Source organism: Esox lucius, chromosome 25 (assembly GCF_011004845.1).
Source record: "Esox lucius isolate fEsoLuc1 chromosome 25, fEsoLuc1.pri, whole genome shotgun sequence".
Classification (NCBI taxonomy): Eukaryota; Metazoa; Chordata; class Actinopteri; order Esociformes; family Esocidae; genus Esox; species Esox lucius.
Genome location: NC_047593.1, coordinates 5,314,868 through 5,337,247, shown reverse-complemented (window position 1 = coordinate 5,337,247; position 22,380 = coordinate 5,314,868). Strand labels below are relative to the sequence as shown.

General features: G+C 40.7%; 1 protein-coding gene across 2 annotated transcripts in view; it reads right to left on the bottom strand.

Moving 5' to 3' along the window:
• rnf24 (ring finger protein 24) overlaps window positions 1-19,769 on the bottom strand; it is a 47,539-nt gene extending 27,770 nt beyond the window's left edge. Inside the window, exon 1 of one of the 2 annotated variants that reach the window (XM_010888538.3) lies at window positions 19,385-19,769. The gene's annotated coding sequence lies outside the window, so the exon portion shown is untranslated. Of the gene's footprint in view, window positions 1-6,001; window positions 6,055-19,384 lie in introns of those variants that run through there. The other variant, XM_020043786.2, reaches the window with a different exon arrangement.
• Window positions 19,770-22,380: the final 2,611 nt, after the last annotated feature.

Here is a 22,380-nt window from a genome sequence, read left to right as displayed (position 1 = left end):
CTTGCCACTCCAGTGACCTGGCTTCTATTCCTCCCTTAAAAATCTCTAACTAAGGCTATTTTGTGATTTGAAAAATATGTTTAGGCTAGTAGTTTTCCTTTATCTTTTTTAAAAGCATTGTTATACTAGTTTTTCACTTAACATAAATAAATAATATACATAATTATATTAATATACAGATATATTATAATAAATAATACATCTATACACCTTAAGGGTGGCACAATACAAATCTGCCCTCTGATCCAGGATAGGTTTTACATATGACCTTCAGCATTTATAGCCACATAAGTTACCTAATTCGCTCTGAATCGAACAGAAACCAATTTGCCTCAGTAAGGCCCCACTTGTCTAACTAGCTTGATAGCTCCATAGCTAAGTGAGGCTTTAATATTCCACTAACAAATGTAGGATGCCTGAGGGGATCGGGGTAGTCTGGCAGTCCTTAAAGGTCCCATGACATGCTACTTTTTGTAGGCTTTAATATAGGCCATAGTGGTCCCTAGTACTGTATCTGAAATCTTTTTTAAAAAATTCAGCCTTGCTGCAGAATTATAGCCACTACAATACAGTCACAGAATGAGCTTCCTTCAAACGGCCCGTATTGGTGTCTGTGACTTTAAATTTTAATGAGGATGAAAAAGGCGGGGCAAGGTGGTGGGTGGGCGTGGCCTTTACTATCTTGCGGCAAAGGTAACGTGCATGTTTACCGGTATGTCTGGATCATATTGCAATGGCACGAAGACACATTGAAGCATTTCAGTTTGACCCAGAATCCGATCCAGATGGAGAAGCAACGGATGAAGAAGTTGCAACTCAGCGCCTCCAGAAGGATGTTTCCGAATGGTTAGTTAAAAATATTATGTCTATATGATACTTTGTTAGGATGTCTGATTATCATGTAAGTTAAAGCTAAAGCTAATCTGCTTTTGCCTTTTCATGTTTCTCTGATTTGTGATGATTTTAAAGCTGTGTTAGCATCTATATCAGTAAATATTCTAGTTTAGAGAAGAGGGTTTTTTTAAATGTAAAAATTCTCCCTTCATATCATGAAGTCACGTTACACAAGATATATAAAGCCTATATATTTATGTGCGCGCAGGAGTAAATAATTTTGTTGTGTAACATTATGTACATAGTTGTCGGTGAAATGTTTGCCACAGGCATGCAAAACTTTGGGAAGCTGTGTCGGCGCTTTTCCGGAGAAAATGAAATCATTCCACTGGTTCTTCTGTGGCATGTACGAAGGAAGTAAAAAAAGGCTTCGTTGCTCATCTCTACATCCTATTACTGAGCAATTATTGTGTTTCCTTCGCTCAAAAGCCATGATGCCCCTCCTCGTCGCGTAGACAAATTGAAGTCGCGCTCACACACATGTGTGCCTCACACCTGGCTCTATTTAAATTATTTCTCTGGGCGGGCAAAGCAGAAAAAGGGGAGTTACCATGGGAGTTAACAATTTCTCCTTGAGACGTCACAAAGAGACGGGTCCAGATCAGCCTGTTTGATTCTCCGTTTTCACCAAGTCAGAGAAAGATAGAAAATGCTCAATTTACACCGAATGGAATTTTTAGAAAATTTGGGACCATATATAGGCTAGGTGAACTCATATTAATGTTAAAAAACCTCACAAAATGAAAATTTCATGTCAGGGGACCTTTAAAGCCTAAATACTAGCTGCATTAACAAGAGTCATTGGGTACACTTTTCGATTCCAGTTTGCGAAAGGAACGGATCGGGCCAACAGAGCTAGGCAGCTGAAGGTTAGATTCTATTAAAAATGTATTACTTATCTTGCAGAAACTGTTGGAAAACAGCAGTGAAACTCTCAAAGTCTAGGCCTTAGGCGAAATTCTTTAATTCAGCCTAGGAACTCCTCAGCATTCTTCATTAGTCACTGGGAGTATTTCTCCTCCACCATGAAGAGATACTCTCTAATCTCCAAACCTAAACTTGGTGTTTCGAAGCCATGATGCATAAGCCCAGCTTTTGGAAGCCATGCACAGAAAACATCATATATACAGCTCCAGAAAAATATTGAGACTATTGCAACTTTTTGGAACAGAAAGAAAAAGCAGTGGTCTCTTAATTGTTTCCGGGAACTGTACACACACACACACACACACACACACACACACACACAAACACACTTTTAAGTTATGCAACAGGGTTTAGACTTCTGAAACACTAGCTCAACCTCTGAACTATGCCAGTCTGAGGACAAGTCGCCACTGATCTTGTAACCTAGGGTGGTCCATCGGTCTAAACCCATGGCGCCGGTGAACATATCAATTGCACAAATCAACTACTATTTCAGCACACACTCTCCACCATCTCGCCCACCTTCTGTTCTGTGTCAATAATGCATGAAATCCCTCAAAATATAAATTTTAAATGAGTACAGTAACAAAAAGCAGTGAATAACACTGAATTACAACACAAACAGTTCAGTGCCAGTGAAATGTCAATTTATAATATTTGGAGCCTGCTACTTTCCAGACAATTCTGGTCCAGCCAATCGCATTCTGTGAGGCAGGCTTTCCTCCTTGGCTTTTTCACGAACGCATATTTTACCTGGATGATAAATAACATAAGTTGGCTTACTCTAAGAATCTATAATGGCAGCCAGAGGATGTCAAACTGCCAATTCCTTCCTTGTCTACTACAAAGCAAACACTATAAAACTGTAAATAAGCAAAAGAAGACAGACTAGCTCTCAATATCTAGCAACCAGTAGCCCTAAGCTAACATTAGCAAGGATAACAATTACATTCAACTCTGCGTTGGTCCTTTTTTTGGAACAGGTAAATTAATTTTCCATATCATTATTCAGAACTTAATTTTATATTGGGTATTGGTGCGGAAGCACTTTCTGACCGGTGAGTAATTGCAAAATGCTGTAATAGTTTTTTTACTAAAAGAAATCACACCTTGTACAGCTTTAACTACAGTGGCAATAAATAAGCAAGGCCTTCCCTGAAAACAATGTAATCTGGCAATATTTTTTTGCTCCAAAACCTGTATATATTGCTCAGCATTAATGGTGCCTTCACAGATATGCAAGACAACTATGAACAACTGGGCACAAATGCACCCCCATACCATCACAGACAGGGTCCAATGCTAAAAAAAAATTCTGCCAATTGGTCTGAAATCAACGGAACCGGATTATATTTTTACTGGCCAACTGAATTAAATAATAATAATAATATAAAACTTTTTTACAGATATATAGTATGTATATAAAAATCATCTGAATATTGATCTTTAGTCCAGAGGAAGCACCGTCCATAATTCCTAAAATTAATTTCAAATGTTGATTTGAAATTAATTGATTTGTCAGACCACAGTTTTTCCATTTTGCCTCAGTCCATCTTAAAGGAGCTCAGTTCACAGACAGTGGTTTTCGGGAAGTGTTTCTGAGCCCATGCAGTGATGTCCACCACAGAATCGTGTGTATTTGTTATGCAGTGCCATCTGAGGGCCCGAAGATCCAATAGTGGTTTACGGCCTTGTCCCTTGCATAGAGATTTCTCCAGACTTTCTTTTAATTATATTATGTACCATAGATGATGAGATCCCCAAACAATTTGCATTTTGAATCACAATTCTTTTTTTTATATTGTTACACTATTTGCCTGCGCAGTCTTTCACATATTGTTGAAGCCCTCCCCCTCTTTATTTCTGAAAGACTCATCCTCTCTGGGATGCTCTTTTTATACCCAGTCATGTTCCTGACCTGTTGCCAATTAACTTAATTCGTTTTGTGATGTTTATTAATTTTTTTGCATAACATACATTTTCCAGTCTTTTGTTGTTATTTTAAAACGTGTTGCTGGCATGAAATTCGAAGTGGGCATATATTTTTCAAGAAACAATTTTTCTCAGCTTCAATATTTTATATGTTGTCAATGTACAATTTTTTATTGAATATAGGGTTTCAATGATTTGCACATAATTGCATTCTGTTTGTATTTACATTTTACGCACTGTCCCAACTCCTTTGGAAACAGGGTTGTACTTAAAATACTTTTGTCCTGGAAAATCCCCTTTATGATTGTAATTTGGTGCAACCAACATAAAATTACTATTTTTGCTTACATCACATGATGACAGCCATGGGCCAGGATATGACATCAAGGAGACACGCGAGAGGTCCTCTGTTTAAGAAAAATGGTTAGCAAGTATCTATTGAAATGTACACTGTACTAAAAGTCACTTTAGATAAGAGTCTGTTAAATGACTACAGTGTACAAGTGTAGGCCACTTGGACCCGGTGTAGAAACACAAAACAACGATTTTGACCGGACAGCCAACAATAACATCATGTTTAAACCAGACTTGGTCTAGTTCTGCTGAGGCTTTAGCAAATGCAAACACACGCAAGCGCACATGACACGCGCACATACCAGAGTCAATTTTGAGACACACATACACACGAGCCTGTGTAGGCTCCCTGATACAAAGGCTGTTTCTGTCCTGGTTGGCAGGGACACGCGTCATTACGCAACCCCCGCCGGGTTAATGCTCCTGGGTGGGTGCCAAAGCCTTGGGCAAGCAGGGCTCCGATATGATCACTCACTTCTTTATGAATGCACTGTTACAACTTATTGGGGCTGAGGATTGACTGCATGGGAGGGCTGCCATCAGCAGCAGTGTGTGTGTGTGTGTGTGTGTGTGTGTGGTTTCTTCTTAAGAATTGTTCTGCTGGTTATATACTGTGATAGATGGCTGATAATTGGGCAGTTTGCAATTTGTCTGTCCGGCTTTAACACTGATTATAAAGAAGCGATAACACGCCAGCTACAACAACACTCCAATTCTGCCCAACACTTCGGTCCAATACAAATTTCCCTTGCCCAAATATGAACTCAAAATGGTGGATTTCATACCACTATAACCACCCATATATTACTCAGGCTAGACATATGATTGAGGATAGGTTGATTCAAAATGGCTCACATATGCTTTGAAGCTGGAGACATTCAGGACAGGGCTTTGATGTCATTGATTTAAGTCCTTAGGGTGATGTTTAAATGTCAACAGAGCAGTTAAGTAGCCTAGCTGCTGTTGAGGTAGGATGGGTAGGAGTGAGATGGGTGATGGATTTTAAAAGGTTTCTCATGGGGATCTCATTGAAGGTATCACACCCTTCCAAGAATCCCAATCCCCCATTTCGCATCGCATGAGGCTGTCGACGCCCCCGCCCCCTCCGCTAATGGACAGTATCAGGATTCGCTTAGCTAGACGATCCCGGTCGTCTCAGTAACCTCACCCCCTGTGGCCATACACAAGTGCCATTCAAAAATGTGTTTATGGAGGAGTATACTAAGACTGAATAGGAAATACAAAAAAGACTCAAATATACTCTTGGGAGTTTATTTTATTTTATACTGACTGACTGACTCAAAAGTCTTCCTTGAATAGCTTCTTTTCTATCGCTGCAGTTTCTATTGAGGTCTATACAACAGGATGTCTTGCTGTCTCTAAGCACGTTGTAGGAGGTTGAGGAAGCAAAGACACAGATCCTAAGCCGGTGCCTCTCAGCGCTGACAGGCAAGGTAATTCACTGAAGGAGCTTGGAGAAGGCGCCCATTCACTCTCAAATGGGCGCTAAACCCAATGTACTGCTCATTCACTCTAACACAAACTCACTCACTCCAGTTGGTCTCGACCTCACAGCGTAGTCCTTTATTCAGATTTCCCTTATTTAAACTGAATCTGTCTAAATTGAGGGAGAATGGCCTAATCCAAAGTTCTCTTCAATATCATTGCGGCCTGAAAACATTGCGGGAAACAAAGCCAAGTGAGCTGACAGCCAGAGAAACCAAGTACATTTCAGAACTAACATCATACTGACCCTTGTACTGAAAAGGAAAACACCTAAAAGTTTAGATCCCTCTACAGAAAAGTACCTAAACTTTACAAAGAATAACACAATAGTAAAAACTGCAGTGGTTAAAAGAAAAGGACCTACAGAAAAGGATCTAAAAAGGCCTACCTGAAAATGTCCTAAATCCTAGTTCTTCTCCGCACTCGTTTACTCAAAGCTACCTACTCCTCAGACTGGTTCCATTTCAAAATGGCCCCTTATTAGAGCATCTAAAAATATCTCCCAACTAGCCTGTCCTTCCTTCAAACTGAAGTGCCTACTCAGCCTGTCCAGGACACAACAAACCCACAGTGCATGTATGGTTGACTGGAGACAGTTTTGTGGAGAAGGAACTGGGAACTTCCTTAGATTAGAGGGGCAACTTAATCTTATCTAATTGCAGGATGCGCCATTACAGTACCATCAATACAACAGAGAAGCTAAGTCTCTACATTCTGTGCTCGAGCTATACAGAGAACGTTTTGTAATATTATTTGTAATACTCCGAAACAAATGTCCACAGGGATTTGGAATCACTCCTGAGATGTACCCTCAATCTGTCCTTAGTCCCTCTCGTTTGGCACAGCAAGCTGCAGACACCAGGCAGATGTTATTGTGCCGTCCTACCTCACTTTGCCCCTCCCCACATCCATCCCTCCCTCCATTACATAACAGACTGCGGGGCTGCGACGCCACACATTCCTGGGAAATGAGATGGGGTCTGAGCGAGGCACTCGTGTTATGGGGGGCAGAGCCCATTGTTGGGTCTCGCCTACTTAGCCAGATTGTAAACAAAGACTGGAAAGGTGTTACGGAGAGGAAGAGGCTTGCTGAGAAGTGTTAGCCGCTTTCCATCCGGCCTTATTGAAAATGACTCTGTAGGAAAACCGGGTAAATACATAAGCTATCTGTGGGGGGGTGCAGGGAAACTGATTAATATATACCTACGCTGTGTATTCTAGCTAGCTAATCTACCCACATTTCAGTCCAGTATACAGCATTTTAAGGGATGGAAAAACAACACAGGGCTTTGCCTTCAGATCACTCTATAAAGTAAGAAATCCATCCATACAGTAGATCTACTGTAACCATACTGGTTTGCTAGCCTTGGGGTTGTTCGCGAGCTCGTCTTTCTCTCTCCCTCTCTCGCTCTCTGAGGAGATTTATATAAGGCTCACAGAGGGTAATAATGCAGTAAAAATAGACACGGAAAGCAGGCAGCAAGAGAATACGAGTCATTCTGCCATTTAAGAGGCAGAAAACTGATACTCAACTTGATTTGGCAGGGGGCTAATAGCTAGTATGTGTAAACGCCATCAAGCAGTATTTTCATAATCTCACATTGTGAGAATGGCAAGGGGTAATGGCTTTCAGTTGACTCTGTGTTTGGAGGGCTAGGCTAATCTTTTGTAACCTAAGAGGAGGCTATACATTTTCCTTGGGCAAGGTTCCCAACATTTGTCACCAAAAGAAACAACCTGAGACAGATATTTTCAGTCTTCATGGTTTGCAGTGTTTTTCATTGTTCATGGCATCTTAAATTAAATACATTTGCATTTCCCCTTTGCGTCTTCATAAAAACTAGCAGACACTGTATTCTTTGATAACAGGAACCCTGATGTAGACGGTTGGCTAGAGAAAGTTTCAGTTAAGGCATTTACTGTTGTTTTCCTAAACAATCTTTGAGTATAGCCACCGACCGTAATGGACAGTCATTATGACCGAGTGAAACAAAAAATATATTTTTGCTCAAAAAATTGCTCAATAGACTACCACGAAAGGGGCAACCTTGTTTTCCCTCTCATGTGATCCTGACTATAAGCGAGTGTTATTTATCATTAATCATGCTATGACCTAACATTTTTAAAACAAACGGTAATGAGTTGTGTTTATTCATGTGATTTGTTCTGCAATTAATGTATTTGGTACAACAACACTGTCTGAACTAAAGTAGTGACCAAACGTATATGGAAAAGCATCATACTACCAACCATGCTATACTGAGTTGAAGTGAGCACGGTTGAACTGGAATTGAAGCATGTCTTATACACACAAGGGCCTCTCAGCCATTGCCCAGCAGCCAAAGACCAGCAACCACTCCACAGAGCTGTTCACCAATCAGCCAAAAGGGAAACAGATGAGGTCCAACCACTTCTGCACTCTTAATGCAAACAATGTCTAGCTAATGCCGACACATACAGTAGCCTAAGCCGAGCTGATGCCAAATTGGTATTAAAAGAAAAATATGACCTTAGTTGATTTTATTTAGTTGGGCAAAACACTGGAGGATGTGACTATTATGACTGACATAAATAGCAGACAGATACACAGCCAAAGACTTTGTCACTGGCTGGTGAGGGAAATCCTGGTCAGAATCAATTCAGTCGCCCATCCGGCCACCCTCTGCCAGACTACCTGTATGCACTATAAGCTCAAACAAGGCTGGTAGTGAAACATAAGTGCAGCAAACGGTGGTGATGAGGGGTGAAAGGCTAAACCGCAAAACTATCAAGCTAACATACCAGCCATTTATCACAGGCATTTTGCTGATATCACTGACCATAGGTAGTTGGGAATAATGTGAAGTGTGTGAAGGCTGATGACTGATTTACAGGAGAACTGATGCATGCAGCCAACTGCAGTGATATTCAAATGTTTTCTATCAATTGTTATTGGATTGATTCAGGTAATTTATTACAGATTGGATTTTTGTCTGTGTTGCTGACCTCAATGGGTGACCCAGTCATACCTTTGCTTAGGGAAAGCACAGTACAGTTTATCAAAAATGTCTGTTGGAGCTATAAGACTGTCCCACATTCAATCTGTTCTGGTCGGCTTACACACCTAATCCAACTATATTGAACCTTTTAGACATTTAGCAAACGACTTCGGCAACATGAGCAACTAGGGTTACGCACCTTGTTCAAGCACACAATCATAAATATTTCTCCTTGTGGGAACTAGGACTCTAAACATGGATCTTTCAGCTATTGGCAATACACTCTAGCCACTAGGTTTTCTGAAACAAAGGGCCTTGGTGGTGAGGAATTGTTGACCAGATGAATGAGGTATCTCGTACTAGAATAGACTGAACATGGGAAACACCTGTGGTTCCCAAGATAAGAGCTGGCGCAAGGAACCATGGAGTCTGCCCAGGGATATGATTACCCTGGCGCAGATTGGGTGACCCCACAGTCAGGCGTCAATGCCTCCATGAGTCCGTCACATGGCTTGCTGGTTCCTGGACTGCACTGGCGTGGGCAGGCTGGGGGATTCTGGGAAAATGTAGTTCCCTTTTTCTGTGCCGGTAGTGGTGTTAAAGGCTAAACAGGGTTTACTGGCAAGCTGCACTAATTCATTGGTTTGTTACATCCACACTGCAGGTATTCTATTCCATAAAGGAGCTATCGAATGTATTCCTAGCTGCCGATCATCCTTCCCAGCCATGAGGGTAATTTAATTATTGAAATTGACTTGCGATAAAAAAGCTTGTTGTTGACCATAGTGCCATCAGACTCAAATCTATCCAGATACTCGGCAACCCAAGACACCCATTCAAAGACTCTGACCTAATGACCCTCCTGTTTTGCCCTTGCAGAACTTTTATCTCATATGAGCCAGCATGAGGGCGCAATCCTAGATTTGTCTGGAAGTACCTCCCACTAGACAGTCGGCCAAGAAGATAGTCAGAAGAAAAGTGAAAATGCAAAATAATTGTGTGTTATTTCCAGAAATTGAAGAGCCACTGACTAATTTAACCTACAGGCTTAATCATAAGAACAGCTGTGAACCTCCACCCACAGAGCATGTTTTCAGGAAAACAGTACTGGCCAGGATTGCAACAGCACTGGACAGGATTTTAGAGAAACTAAATGTCCCTACATGATGACTACGAACTGTAAGATTAGGATGCATTAAGGCAGAGATTTACCTGCATTGAAAACTCAAAGGCCTTCCCAAAATCCTGCACTACCTCCGTGTGTTGTCATGGTAAAACAAGATTTTGCCCTCATACAGAAAATTCAGGTGAAATACTGCAGCAAATGTGACGGTATGAGGAAACCTTCTCCATATTTATTGGTAGTGTTGCCAGACGGGGAGGTATCTCTCAGAATGCAGAATTTTTTCATGGACTTGGATGGGTCGATGGGAGACATGTGGTTTACTGTCAATGAGATCTGGCAACCTTGTATACAGGACCACACTGGTCCTGACATCACAGAGATGAGTAACATCGGAAAAACAAGAGGATCCTAGTTTTCTATTATTCCCAAGTCAAAATATTTCAATAAAACGTAACCCCTAAACTACATTCAATCCGCATAACATTTTAACATTTCAGTTTCTAGTAACTAAAGAGAGATCGTAAGACAGGCGAAGATGACTAGTGAAAAGACGATCAGATAAGCGTATGTGCTGTCACCAAAAACACTATATATGCAATATACAGTGTTAAAAATATACAATTAACATATTCAAGTCACTAACAATATAAATATATGAACGTGAAGATGCTGGATCAGTGCAAGCAGTAGAGCCCAGTACAGCTGAAGGAAGTTGAGAGAGGGAGATAAACAATGTGGAGTCAAGGCAAGGATGGAGAAGAAACAACACTACAAGTAGGGCCGTCACAATTATTGTCACAAATAATTGAGATTAAGGATTAAACTGTCTATATTGTTAATTTTATTCCACTATTATAGTGTAAACATAATATTATTGTAAGAGTACAACGTGGTGGGTTCGGAGATGGTTCTTCAGATGTGTGGTATTTGCACATATGGAAAATACATGTATTTTTGCAATGGAAAATGTTTGTAGAATATATGTTGAATACATTTATCTTTATTCAAAATACATTTCAGGTATCAAAATGTATTTCAACTTTTAATGTATTTGAATATATTATATATATCCACACACATCACACCACACACACTATACACACACACACACACACACACACACATACATACACATTTCAGCACAAATGTATTTCACCGTCAAAAATGCTCACATTGCAATAGAAAATAATATAGAAAATACATTACAAAATGTATTTTGAAGCCCATATTAAAATGTATTTTTCAGATCCTGTGAAAGTAAAAAGATGAAATGTATTTACCGACATATTGATTATATCACATTTAGGAGTTGAAACTAATTTTACAGAAATGCGTTACCAAAATACATTTCATCTTATGGTCACAAATATATTCTAACGTACTATAGCAAACTTGCTAAGCCCACCACTTGCCCTTGAAACAAATTAATCCTTTTTGGAGGAGTGGTTAGTGTGCCTCACTGTGGAACATAAGGTTGCAGGTTCGAAACACAGCCTGCCCATTGCTACAGTATATTTAGACATGCATTATAAAAATGTATTATATACATTTTTTATAAATATACTTAAGCGGCCAATTTCAAACATTTTGACATATATTTACCAAATGTATTAAGGAATATATTTTCCAATGTCTTCAAAAATAGAAATGTATTTTCCATATGGTACAGCCTTTCTGTACCATATGGAAAATGGTACAGAAAGATTCCGACAATTCAGCTCCTTCAAATAAGTGCATCACTTGGCTTACAACCAAAAGGCACCCAGAGCGATACAGCTGTATTTGGCTACCACTAAACACATGTTGGTAACGTTTGCATCGCAAAGCAATGACAATAGTCCTGCGCATCGTGACATTTCACCTCTTGCTCTGCTGCATATATTTTTCTAGGCTAGTTATTTGAAATAGCTCATTCAAAAAATATTATGTAAGCCTTCCTAACATGGCAAAACATGTTTCAACGCTCAGTTGGTTAATTTGGTTAAACATGTACAAGGACGATTCATTTTATCTTCAAACGTAGACCTAAACATGCAATGGGACTACAGGTATTTTATATGCATTTGAATGTGCATTATGTAATTAGAAAATATGGATGGAAATGACCAAATATTTTACACATGCTTGTGTGTGGTTTTCTTTTGTCTAGTTTACACAACAAATAGGCAACTGAAACGCATTTGTCAATTAATTAATAATGTTGCAAAATTACATAACTTTGCATAGAAAAACAAATCTAAACAGGGTTCAAACATACTGAAATGTATTATGCAAATTAATTACAGTGAATTGTCTGTGTCTATAACTTTCCGCAGAGCAGGCAAATGCTCTGCTGCATCCTGGGCTAAACATCCTAACTGATTGAAAAAGACTGAATTCGCATGGTTTTTGTTGAGACATTTCTAACAACGGCGTAAAACTCTTCAGATTGGAAACATGATTTTGGAATCTAAATATTGTGCAAAAAGATTGTTGTCATAAAAATAATTGCGACACCCCTAGTCACAAGGAACATGGCATAACAAAAAAAGACAACAATAATACTGACAGTGATTAATTATAAAGCTGATGAGTGATTTCATATTTTTAGATCCTAAAATTAACAGAGAGTTAGTTTTGACAATAAATGTTGCTAAATGTTTTCGTGTGGCTCAGGCATAATGAGGAGGGAATGATATGCTCTGTATGCTAGCAGCATTGTACCGCCAATGTGATTGGGAGCTTAGTAAAACAGCTAAGGTGTTCGAGGGAGCATGGAGGTTGGGGTACCACCCTTGACTAATTTTGAGCCAGGAAAAACCCTGCATTAGGGTATCCAACATGTGAATTTTATTCAGTGGTTGAAATAAATTCAATGGAAAAAGAGATTCACAGAAGATCATACATAAGGCAGGTCTCACCAATAACCTTATAATCTTCAGAAATCAAAAGATTCTCACTCACCACAGTAATTCAACAACGACCATAGAAAGACAAATAAGATCATGCAAAAAAATTATAAAGTTCAAGGCTTTCCATCTTTGTTTATATTCCTTGAAAAATCTAAACTTCTTAGTTTAAAAAAAAGGCAGTTCTACAAACTCCAGTTTTATTGCTTTGGACCAGTAAACATGCCTATGTACAACATTCTTTTTCTCCTTTCCCTCTCTCTTTTGTACTCAAACAGCTGACTGTTTGCAGTGTTTCACAACACCACCACGGGTCCATTTACAGAGGGCCTTGTGGCGAGCCCCCCGCAACCGAAACAAAGGCTGCTGTGGGATTTTGAAGTGGAAATTTCCACTGGCAGCCACAGCGAGCCATGCAATTTGCACATTTGAAACGTTATATGCCAAAGAACAATACCAAATCAGAGAGCTGGACCTCAAGGCAGAGTCCTGTACACGCAGCAGAGAACCTTGAGGTTGTTCCAAAAACTGTCTTTCATGACTCACAACTACAGCTCTTACTAGAAAAGCTACTCCTAGTACTACTACCTATTTAGACTGCAAGTACCTATATGTAATTGTTCCCCAGTCACTGCGTCAAAAAGTGAACTAATCTGTAAACTGACCCGGTAAAGGCAGCCCTAATGCAGAACCATAACAAGGCGTAATACAGAATAGATTACTGTTCTTGTTACATGTCATAAAAGCCATTGATTTCATGTGGTTGTTTTAGTTTGGTTAAGCAAGGAGGAGTGACACTTGCAATGGCGTTAAATAGGCATCCCGGAGCTATAATGACAAAACGTAACAGCACCATTCCCTCAGTCTCTGAAATATGTATTGCGAAATAGTGATGTTTGTTTTTCTGCACAGTTGATGCCAAGTTCTGCAACAAACTAGGCCAGACTAACTTTAACTCCAGAGATGAAGATGTGACAACAGAGGATGCTTCTATATAGCCTAAGCAAATGAGGTCAAACTAAAGTTATCCCTCTTAAGAGTCCCACAGGTTGTACATCCCTGTGTCAACCCAACTCCACCGCCACTCGGCTCAACGCTATCAGGAGAATATCCACAAACACACTTAACGCCTATTGCACTGTATCTAAAGACATCATGGCCTTTTTCTGTTTTGAAAGGTCTGTATGCTCCGACAGACGGCATGGGTTTAACTAAACACTGACACATTGCCTCTGTTTTGCATCAGATTTCAGGGCACAGAAGACTGCCACGCTAATTCACAGAACTATTAACTAAAAACCAGGGAAACCTCAATAAGGGTCAAGTCAACAGACAGGGAATGCATGCTTAGAGGGACCAACAGTTAGTCGGTTGAAAAACATTGCTTGTGATCAGTGACTTTTGGTATACAAACATTGATTGCTGAATCGAGGCTGTGGTAAAAGACCACTGCAGTGTTGGCGAGAGTTTGGGACCAGCAGATTTGTGAAAATAAAGTTCTGAAAAAGCCTTGCACTGTTTGAATTTCAACCACTATTACTGTAAATTCAGGAAGTTCCAATATGGAATAGCACAACAGAGAGTGCTTCAACCTTTTTTCCAGGCCATGTGTTTAAGAGGGGCTTCGGAGTAAACAGAAGATGAACATCCAAGGCATGTGGACGTTCCCAATATTTCTTCTTAACAGGGCCTGTCTCAGACTCGAAAAGCAAAACAGACCCCAGATCAACAAGCCCTACTCAACATTCATTGATGAATATGAGGCCAGAACTGCATGGCAAGACTGTGTAAATTTCCCATGTGAGCCAGGGCACCGGGATTAATCTAACCCCTGATTCGGCGCAACGGTGTTGCTCCTGCAGCTAATTAATCCACTTCAGCCAAAGGACTGATCTCAGCTCTGAGACCTGCCTGTTAGACAAAGACTCATAATGAAAAGCTTTTCAGCAAGATGGGCAAAAGCCTGAGGCACATACTGAGGTGGGTCAGAGAAAATGACGAAACAACTGGCTGCATGACCCACAACCGCCTTGATTAGCGTTACCTCTAAAACTGTGACGCCACCCACCTTCATGACTGACATTGGTTGTAGTATTTGGCCAGTTGTTATTCACAAATGGAAAAAACATTTGCCATTCAGATCTTTCTAAAAAACTATTATTCCAAGTCAAACCGCGAGCCAAAAGGCTCATGTTTGTCTAATAGAAAACCAAACTAGATAGTTTTTTTCTGGTCGTTTTGCATTGGGTCTATAGGTCTACGCCCTTTCGGACTGTGAGTAGTAGTCCAATGCTTACCTCCACCTCTCTTCCTTCCATCCTCCCTCCCCTACATTATAGCTTTGGTGGGCTCGGACTGTAACACAAGCTGGCACAAACAACCAGGAGAACTGATACGCGCAGCTGTTGCATGTAATGCCCTCCACCTCCTCCCACTCAGCTCTAGGCCTACATCTTCAGAGAGGAATAGCTCCTCTTCAGAGAAGAACGTCTCTACGTTGGCTCCCCCCCCCGCATCAACTCGGAAACAGGCATTTTTGTTAACCGAACCATCTCCTTGGGGTGGTTTACCCTAGTTTTCACCTCACCATTCTTAATTAAGCCTACATGTCCTGTTGGAGCATCTGTTTATCGCATGCACATAATAATTACATTATATTTATTAATTTATTTTGTCTAGGGTATCACAATGATTCTAATATCATCTTTAATTGGTCACTCAGGCCACAACTCCACCATTAGGCTATTGGCTATTTGAAAATGTTTCATCCTAACTACTTACTATAACTCTGCATATTGTGGGTTTTAGTCCCACAATTTATGAGCAAACTGAACACAACGCCAGTCTAGTGTAGTAGGCTAGAATGCTAGAGTAAAAACAGTCTGACATGTTCTGCCAATGGTCTACTTTCTTTTAATATCATTGAGCTGACAGAAACAAGACCCAAGCCCTGTCGAAAACCAGGTCATTGCAGCTAAATAAAACCTGCGGTCATTTGAAGAAGCTGTGTCCAGACAACAAACCTGGCAAAGCCTAAAGAAACCAAGCAAAAATACAGCACTTACTACATAACACAGACGCATGTAGTGGCTCGACTTAACCTAATAGCCCAATTACAGCGATGTGAAGAGTCAAGCACCTACCATAACAAAAAACGAAAGAGTCAAGCACGGATTAACTTGCCGCAGATCTCCAAAACAATCTCTACAATACTTAGGGTAGTTGCACACGTGCCTGCGCGGATACACTAAGCACTAAACCCGTGGGAGGAAGATGCCTAATTCATTACCTGGGCTGGCCAGACGGGCCTGAATAGGACATGGTGATGTAGCACGCACATTCACTGAAGCCTAGTGAGGTAAATTGCTGCAGCAGAATTATCACAGGCGTTGCCGACTTTGGCATACACAGCTAGCCCTAACCTGGCACAAAAAGTGCAACAAAAAAAGCTGAAGTGGACACATAGAGCCAATGCATAAGAACCTTTCAAACCATTAATCAATTAGGATCAGGCTGCTATTGAACACTATGAGAAAAAGTGATTTGACATAAGCCAATAATCTTGCCATTGTGCCTGTGTGCCTGCGTGTCCAGAAAATTTATCTAGGATTCTATCCCTAAGGTGGAAATTCATCACCTCAAAACAAGCTCACCGAATGACCCAGGCAAGAAAATATAATACAGGCTGGGTTCACACAAGCAGACCAATTCTGATATTTTTCTTCACTAGCTATTATTAAGGAAAGAATATTTCATTTTCTAGGCACATTGTTACTCCTAATGGACATCTTGGGTCACATAGAAAAACAAGTCATGGGCACATTTGCTAATAAAATGGTTGCATTATCGAGGCATGAGAGGTTGATTTAATTGTCAGGCCGCTATACGAGGCCTACCAGAACAGCACAGTGCATCACTTGTACAATGAGAGATGGAATTGCTAATGGTTATGCATTATATTTTGTTCTTTAAAAAATGGAAAAAGGAGTGTCCAGAAGTCTAGGACCTTGAGTATTTTGTTTGTTCATTTCAAATAATTGCAAATTTGAGCTGTAGTCAAGCTCTCTCCAATATTATTTGTGAAATCAAGGTACCAAAGTCTGCCTGTTTAAAATGTAACTGAGGTAGCTTGCCAAAAATGTTTTGTTACATTTCAGTAATTTGGCAGATTCACTTATCCAGAGCGACTTATACTACATGCATGCATGCATGCCTTTTACATGGATTGGTTTGAAAGATAGAGAGGGATATAGATATCACCTGCTTGTTAACGCAAGTGGTCAAACAGCAAATCTTGTAGCTGCAACTCAATATATGAAGTATAAAGACATGGTCAATATGGTTAGTTGTCATTAGAACCAAACATTAGAATGTGGAAGACAAGTGGTAAAAGTGACTTTGAACAAAAGTGGTCCTACCAGACACTAGACAATGGTACCTAATAAAGTGTGTGTATAAATATATGTAATAGGGTGTAAATGTTAACTCCCTTTTCATTTTATGATAGTCAATTTGCAAAGAATTTGCCGGGTACATAAGTGCTTCAAGGAGAGCGCATTCTCCTGGCCAACAACCATGACGGAGGCAGCCAACGCACACCCTTCCATAAGGATTCGGCAGAACGCAACAAGACCCAGAACCCCTGACCGACATCCTAAGCCGCCCTCCGCGTGTCCCCCAGGCACAGTAGGAGCTGCCCTAACACAGGGTAGACTGATAGGGGAGAGGGGGCCCCAAAAGGAAATTTTGCTTAGGGCCCCCAAAAGGCTATAACCGGCACTGCTTGGGTGCCAACAGAGGGTGTGGAGGAACAGGCTGACATGGGGGAACTTGGGAAGGTTAAACACCCAATGGAATGCATCATTTGTTGGAGCAAAGAGGGAGCCAGAAACAAAAAGACAGCAGAAAGACTGATTACGCTGACACAGTGGTCTTCAACTTTCCCGATGAGGGTAACTGTGGGTCAAGGTAGAGCCAACACCAGTTCAAAACGAATCTTTACGTCGGCACTGCCTTGTCCCTATACACCAACGGGCAAAACCAGTTTGGTCAGCTGTATGGCACCACCACTGACAAGTCACTAATTTTATTGATTAACATTTTGCATGATATTTACATAAGTCGTTAGCCTACATGGCTGTAGTGTCATCACTCAGCATCTTCATAACAGTGTGAATTATCCCTTATCAACATATGCTGCTCCCATATGTATTTGAGATATATAGATCTCTATATTTATCTATCCATCCATATGCTGTAAAGGCCGTTTTTGCAGACAAAGATAAAGCCTTGTCTAGGATTAAATATCAAGATCAACAGAAAACTCCAATGAGCTTGGATTTTATTTAGTCCTAGACTAGGCTTAATTTGTGTCTTAAATCTATATTGTATATCTGTATATGTAGACAAACTCTGGAAAATATTTTACTCCAAACTTCACTATATTCACAATCAGTTATGTAGTCTATTGATGGGGCAATTAACCTTATTGAGACAGACATCCAGTAAATCCCCATGGTTTTATTTAATTTGCAATTACGGTCAAATTACTTATTGTTACTCAAAAACTGCAGAATTGCCTAATTTGGGATAAGCGAGCCCAGTGTGAGACCTGTCACTTTCCTATGGCTTTGAAATCTCTGGTCAAGTTCATTAAGTAAGTAGATGGAAGGACACAGAATGAAACACTGAATTGGAGTCGTCCACTGAGAAACACTACCACTACAATATGTTAAAAAAATAATAATAATAAACTCTCCACTGTGTGCCCTAACGAACACAACCCTTTTAATTTCATAATTAGGGTGAAGGGCTCCTTGAAAGAAATTACGCAGTTGACCCTCCACTCTGACTCTCCTAGGGTGGGTGTCCTTTTTCTTTTTAAGAGTCTGTCCCCCCACAGTGGGAAATGATTGTGTGTGCACGGCGAAAACACATTATTCACTTTGGTGGAATTGAGGTATGAAAAATAATAACAAATAACTGTGTTGCGTCGTGCCCCAAAACAGCGCTTAACCGTGGTACAGTATACTGGTCACACACCACACCCCCTTGCGCCGAATTGTTTAAATATAGCACGATTACAACACTTTCGTCTCGGTCGAGTCCAAGCACATAGCCGAGAAAAAATGCGCGGATCTAGAACCTTCTATTTAATTCTGCGACTTTACTTTTAAGTTTTGCGGAAGCAAGGGCCAAACAAACGGGTTAGCGAATGCACAATTTGCATTACACAACGTAGTGAAGTAGAACATGCACTATTTCTATATAGGACGTACGTACTGTAGTTACCTTTTACGTTTTATTAAACAGTGTAACCAAATGTGTTTTAAAATGTAGGCTACTATAGACTTGCTGTGATTCCACAGCACGAACTATTCTATGAAACTTGCTTGACTATCAACAACGTTGGTACATGGAAAAAATATTGACGTTAACTCACTTGTTATAAGTTTTACTAACTTGTTATACATTATTGTAGACATCAGGTACGAAAAACTGCCATAGATGACAATCAAAATGTAACAATTTAGATGAGTTATCAGCAGCCAAAGAGGTCGAACACAGAGAGACAATTGAGGGGGCACATATTTGCAAAAATCGATTAAACGATGGTTCCAATTCAATCCCTAGATAGTCAAGTTAACTAATTACAGTGATATCGCAGCACATACCACGCCTACACTCACATCCAAACCAGAGCCACGTTTGGTTTGGGGTGGAATTTTACAGCAAACAACGTTACCATACATTAGCAAAGCAAATAATAGGAAACTTACCAATCGATACCGTCCCCGATATATTCTCTGGTTTCGTCTTCACCAATACGAGGGAGATATCAAGCCAATTAATAAAAAATAAAAAAAAGTAATATGCAAGTAAGGTAGCGAACGTCAAACAAATATCTACACTGGATAACGTTACAGCCCAAGCAGTTCATTCAGCTTGCGATGTTGGTGGATGAATCGGGTATGCTCGATGATAGATAGCAATGTTAATATTTATCAACAGACTGTAACGGGAAAAAAACAACTGGCGGCAGACATCAAGACAATTCAATCAGTAAATAGGCAATTGCTCCCAAGACGACCGTCTATGTTGATTTCCAGATCAGAATATTATCGTGGACACATTTGAACCGCTCTTCTAGCACGTAGCTCAAGACGACGTCCCTCCTACCAGCACCGACGATGATGCGTTCAGTATGACAGAACGGTACCCAAAGTTTTATTAAAGGGAAATATTGTTTTAATGAGGTAATAGTTTATTTTAATTACAATTACTGATTATTGTGAATTAGTTTGCCTGCCTAGAAGCGTAAGTCAAACCTACCAAACAGGAGCAAACGAACGTATCTCTTGAATGCGTTGATAAACGGTTTTGGGGAAACGTATCGTTCAGGAAATTTCTGTCCATCAACGTAGCAAACGTTAAACGAACTGAACACAACCCAGTACAGTACGTAGCCTACCAGAGGAGATGAGCTCTGGAGGGAAGGGGGGTCGATAGGAGAACCATCCCCATTTCATTTGCCCAGCCGGCGCAAAATGTTGGACATAATGATGCTGCTGCTGATACAAGTGGAGTGGTTTATGCATGCATGCGATCACGCGCAGAATATTGTGTTATAATGATCACCATTTTATGCTTGCATGTATACACATCAAAGTTGATCCAATATACTTGGATACTTGGCTAGTCTTTCTAATACACTTAGCTACGCTATTTTATTACCCGTTTATCAACACATTTTCATTAGCCCTGACGTCACTACTATTTGAGAGCCACTGAGGATATATGACAGATAGTCAATGACGGAAATAAGATATTGGTTAATGAAGATGCAATTTGATGCTCTAGAATCTACATTAACATTTTAGTCATGACCCACTTATCCCGATCGACTTCCAGTAGTAATAAGTACACACACACACACCCACACCGGTGTATATATGTATGTGTATATTTGTGTGTGTGTGTGTGTGTGTGTGTGTGTCTTTCTGCAGGATATATATATGTGTGTGTATATATATACACTCACCTAAAGGATTATTAGGAACACCATACTAATACTGTGTTCAACCCCCTTTTGCCTTCAGAACTGCCTTAATTCTACGTGGCATTGATTCAACAAGGTGCTGAAAGCATTCTTTAGAAATGTTGGCCCATATTGATAGGATAGCATCTTGCAGTTGATGGAGATTTGTGGGATGCACATCCGGGAAACGAAGCTCCCGTTCCACCACATCCCAAAGGACATTTCAGTACAGTGAACTCATTGTCATGTTCAAGAAACCAATTTGAAATGATTCGAGTTTTGTGACATTGTGCATTATCCTGCTGGAAGTAGCCATCAGAGGATGGGTATATGGTGGTCATAAAGGGATGGACAGAAACAATGCTCAGGTAGGCCGTGGCATTTAAACAATGCCCAATTGGCACTAAGGGGTCTAAAGTGTGCCAAGAAAACATCCCCCACATCATTACACCACCACCAGCAGCCTCTATAGTGGTAACAAGGCATGATGGATCCATGTTCTCATTCTGTTTACGCCAAATTCTGACTCTACCATCTGAATGTCTCAACAGAAATCGAGACTCATCAGACCAGGCAACATTCTTCCAGTCTTCAACTGTCCAATTTTGGTGAGCTCATGCAAATTGTAGCCTCTTTTTCCTATTTGTAGTGGAGATGAGTGGTACCCGGTGGGGTCTTCTGCTGTTGTAGCCCATCCGCCTCAAGGTTGTGCGTGTTGTGGCTTCACAAATGCTTTGCTGCATACCTCGGTTGTAACGAGTGGCTATTTCAGTCAAAGTTGCTCTTCTATCAGCTTGAATCAGTCGGCCCATTCTCCTCTGACCTCTATCATCAACAAGGCATTTTCGCCCACAGGACTGCCGCATACTGGATGTTTTTCCCTTTTCACCCCATTCTTTGTAAACCCTAGAAATGGTTGTGCGTAAAAATCCCAGTAACTGAGCAGATTGTGAAATACTCAGACCGGCCCGTCTGGCACCAACAACCATGCCACGCTCAAAAATACTTAAATCACCTTTCTTTCCCATTCTGACATTCAGTTTGGAGTTCAGGAGATTGTCTTGACCAGGACCACACCCCTAAATGCATTGAAGCAACTGCCATGTGATTGGTTGATTAGATAATGGCATTCATGAGAAATTGAACAGATGTTCCTAATAATCCTTTAGGTGAGTGTATACACACCGATCAGCCATAACATTATGACCACTGACAGGTGAAGTAAATAACACTGATAATCCTGTTATCATGGCACCTGTCAGTGGGTGGGATATATTAGGCAGCAAATGAACATACTGTCCTCAAAGTTGATGTGTTAAAAGCAGGAAATATAGGCAAGCGTAAGGATCTGAGCCACTCTAACAAGGGTCAAATTGTGATGATAGATGACTGGGTCAGAGCATCTCCAAAACTACAGCCCTTGTGGGGTGTTCCCGGCCTGCAGTGGTCAGTACCTATTAAAAGTGGTCCAAGGAAAGAAAAGCGGTGAACTGGTGACAGGGGGGCCCCTCCTGTTACCAAGGCTCACTGATGCACGTGCGGAGCGAAGTCTGGCCTGTGCGCTGGCCTGTGCCCTGGCCCGTGCGCTGGCCTGTGCGCTGGCCTGTGTGGTCCGATCCAACAGACGAGTTACTGTAGCTCAAATTGCTGAAAAAGCTAATGCTGGTACTGAGAGAAAGGTGTCAGAACACACAATGCATCGCAGTTTGTTGTGTATGGGGCTGTGTAGTTGCATAC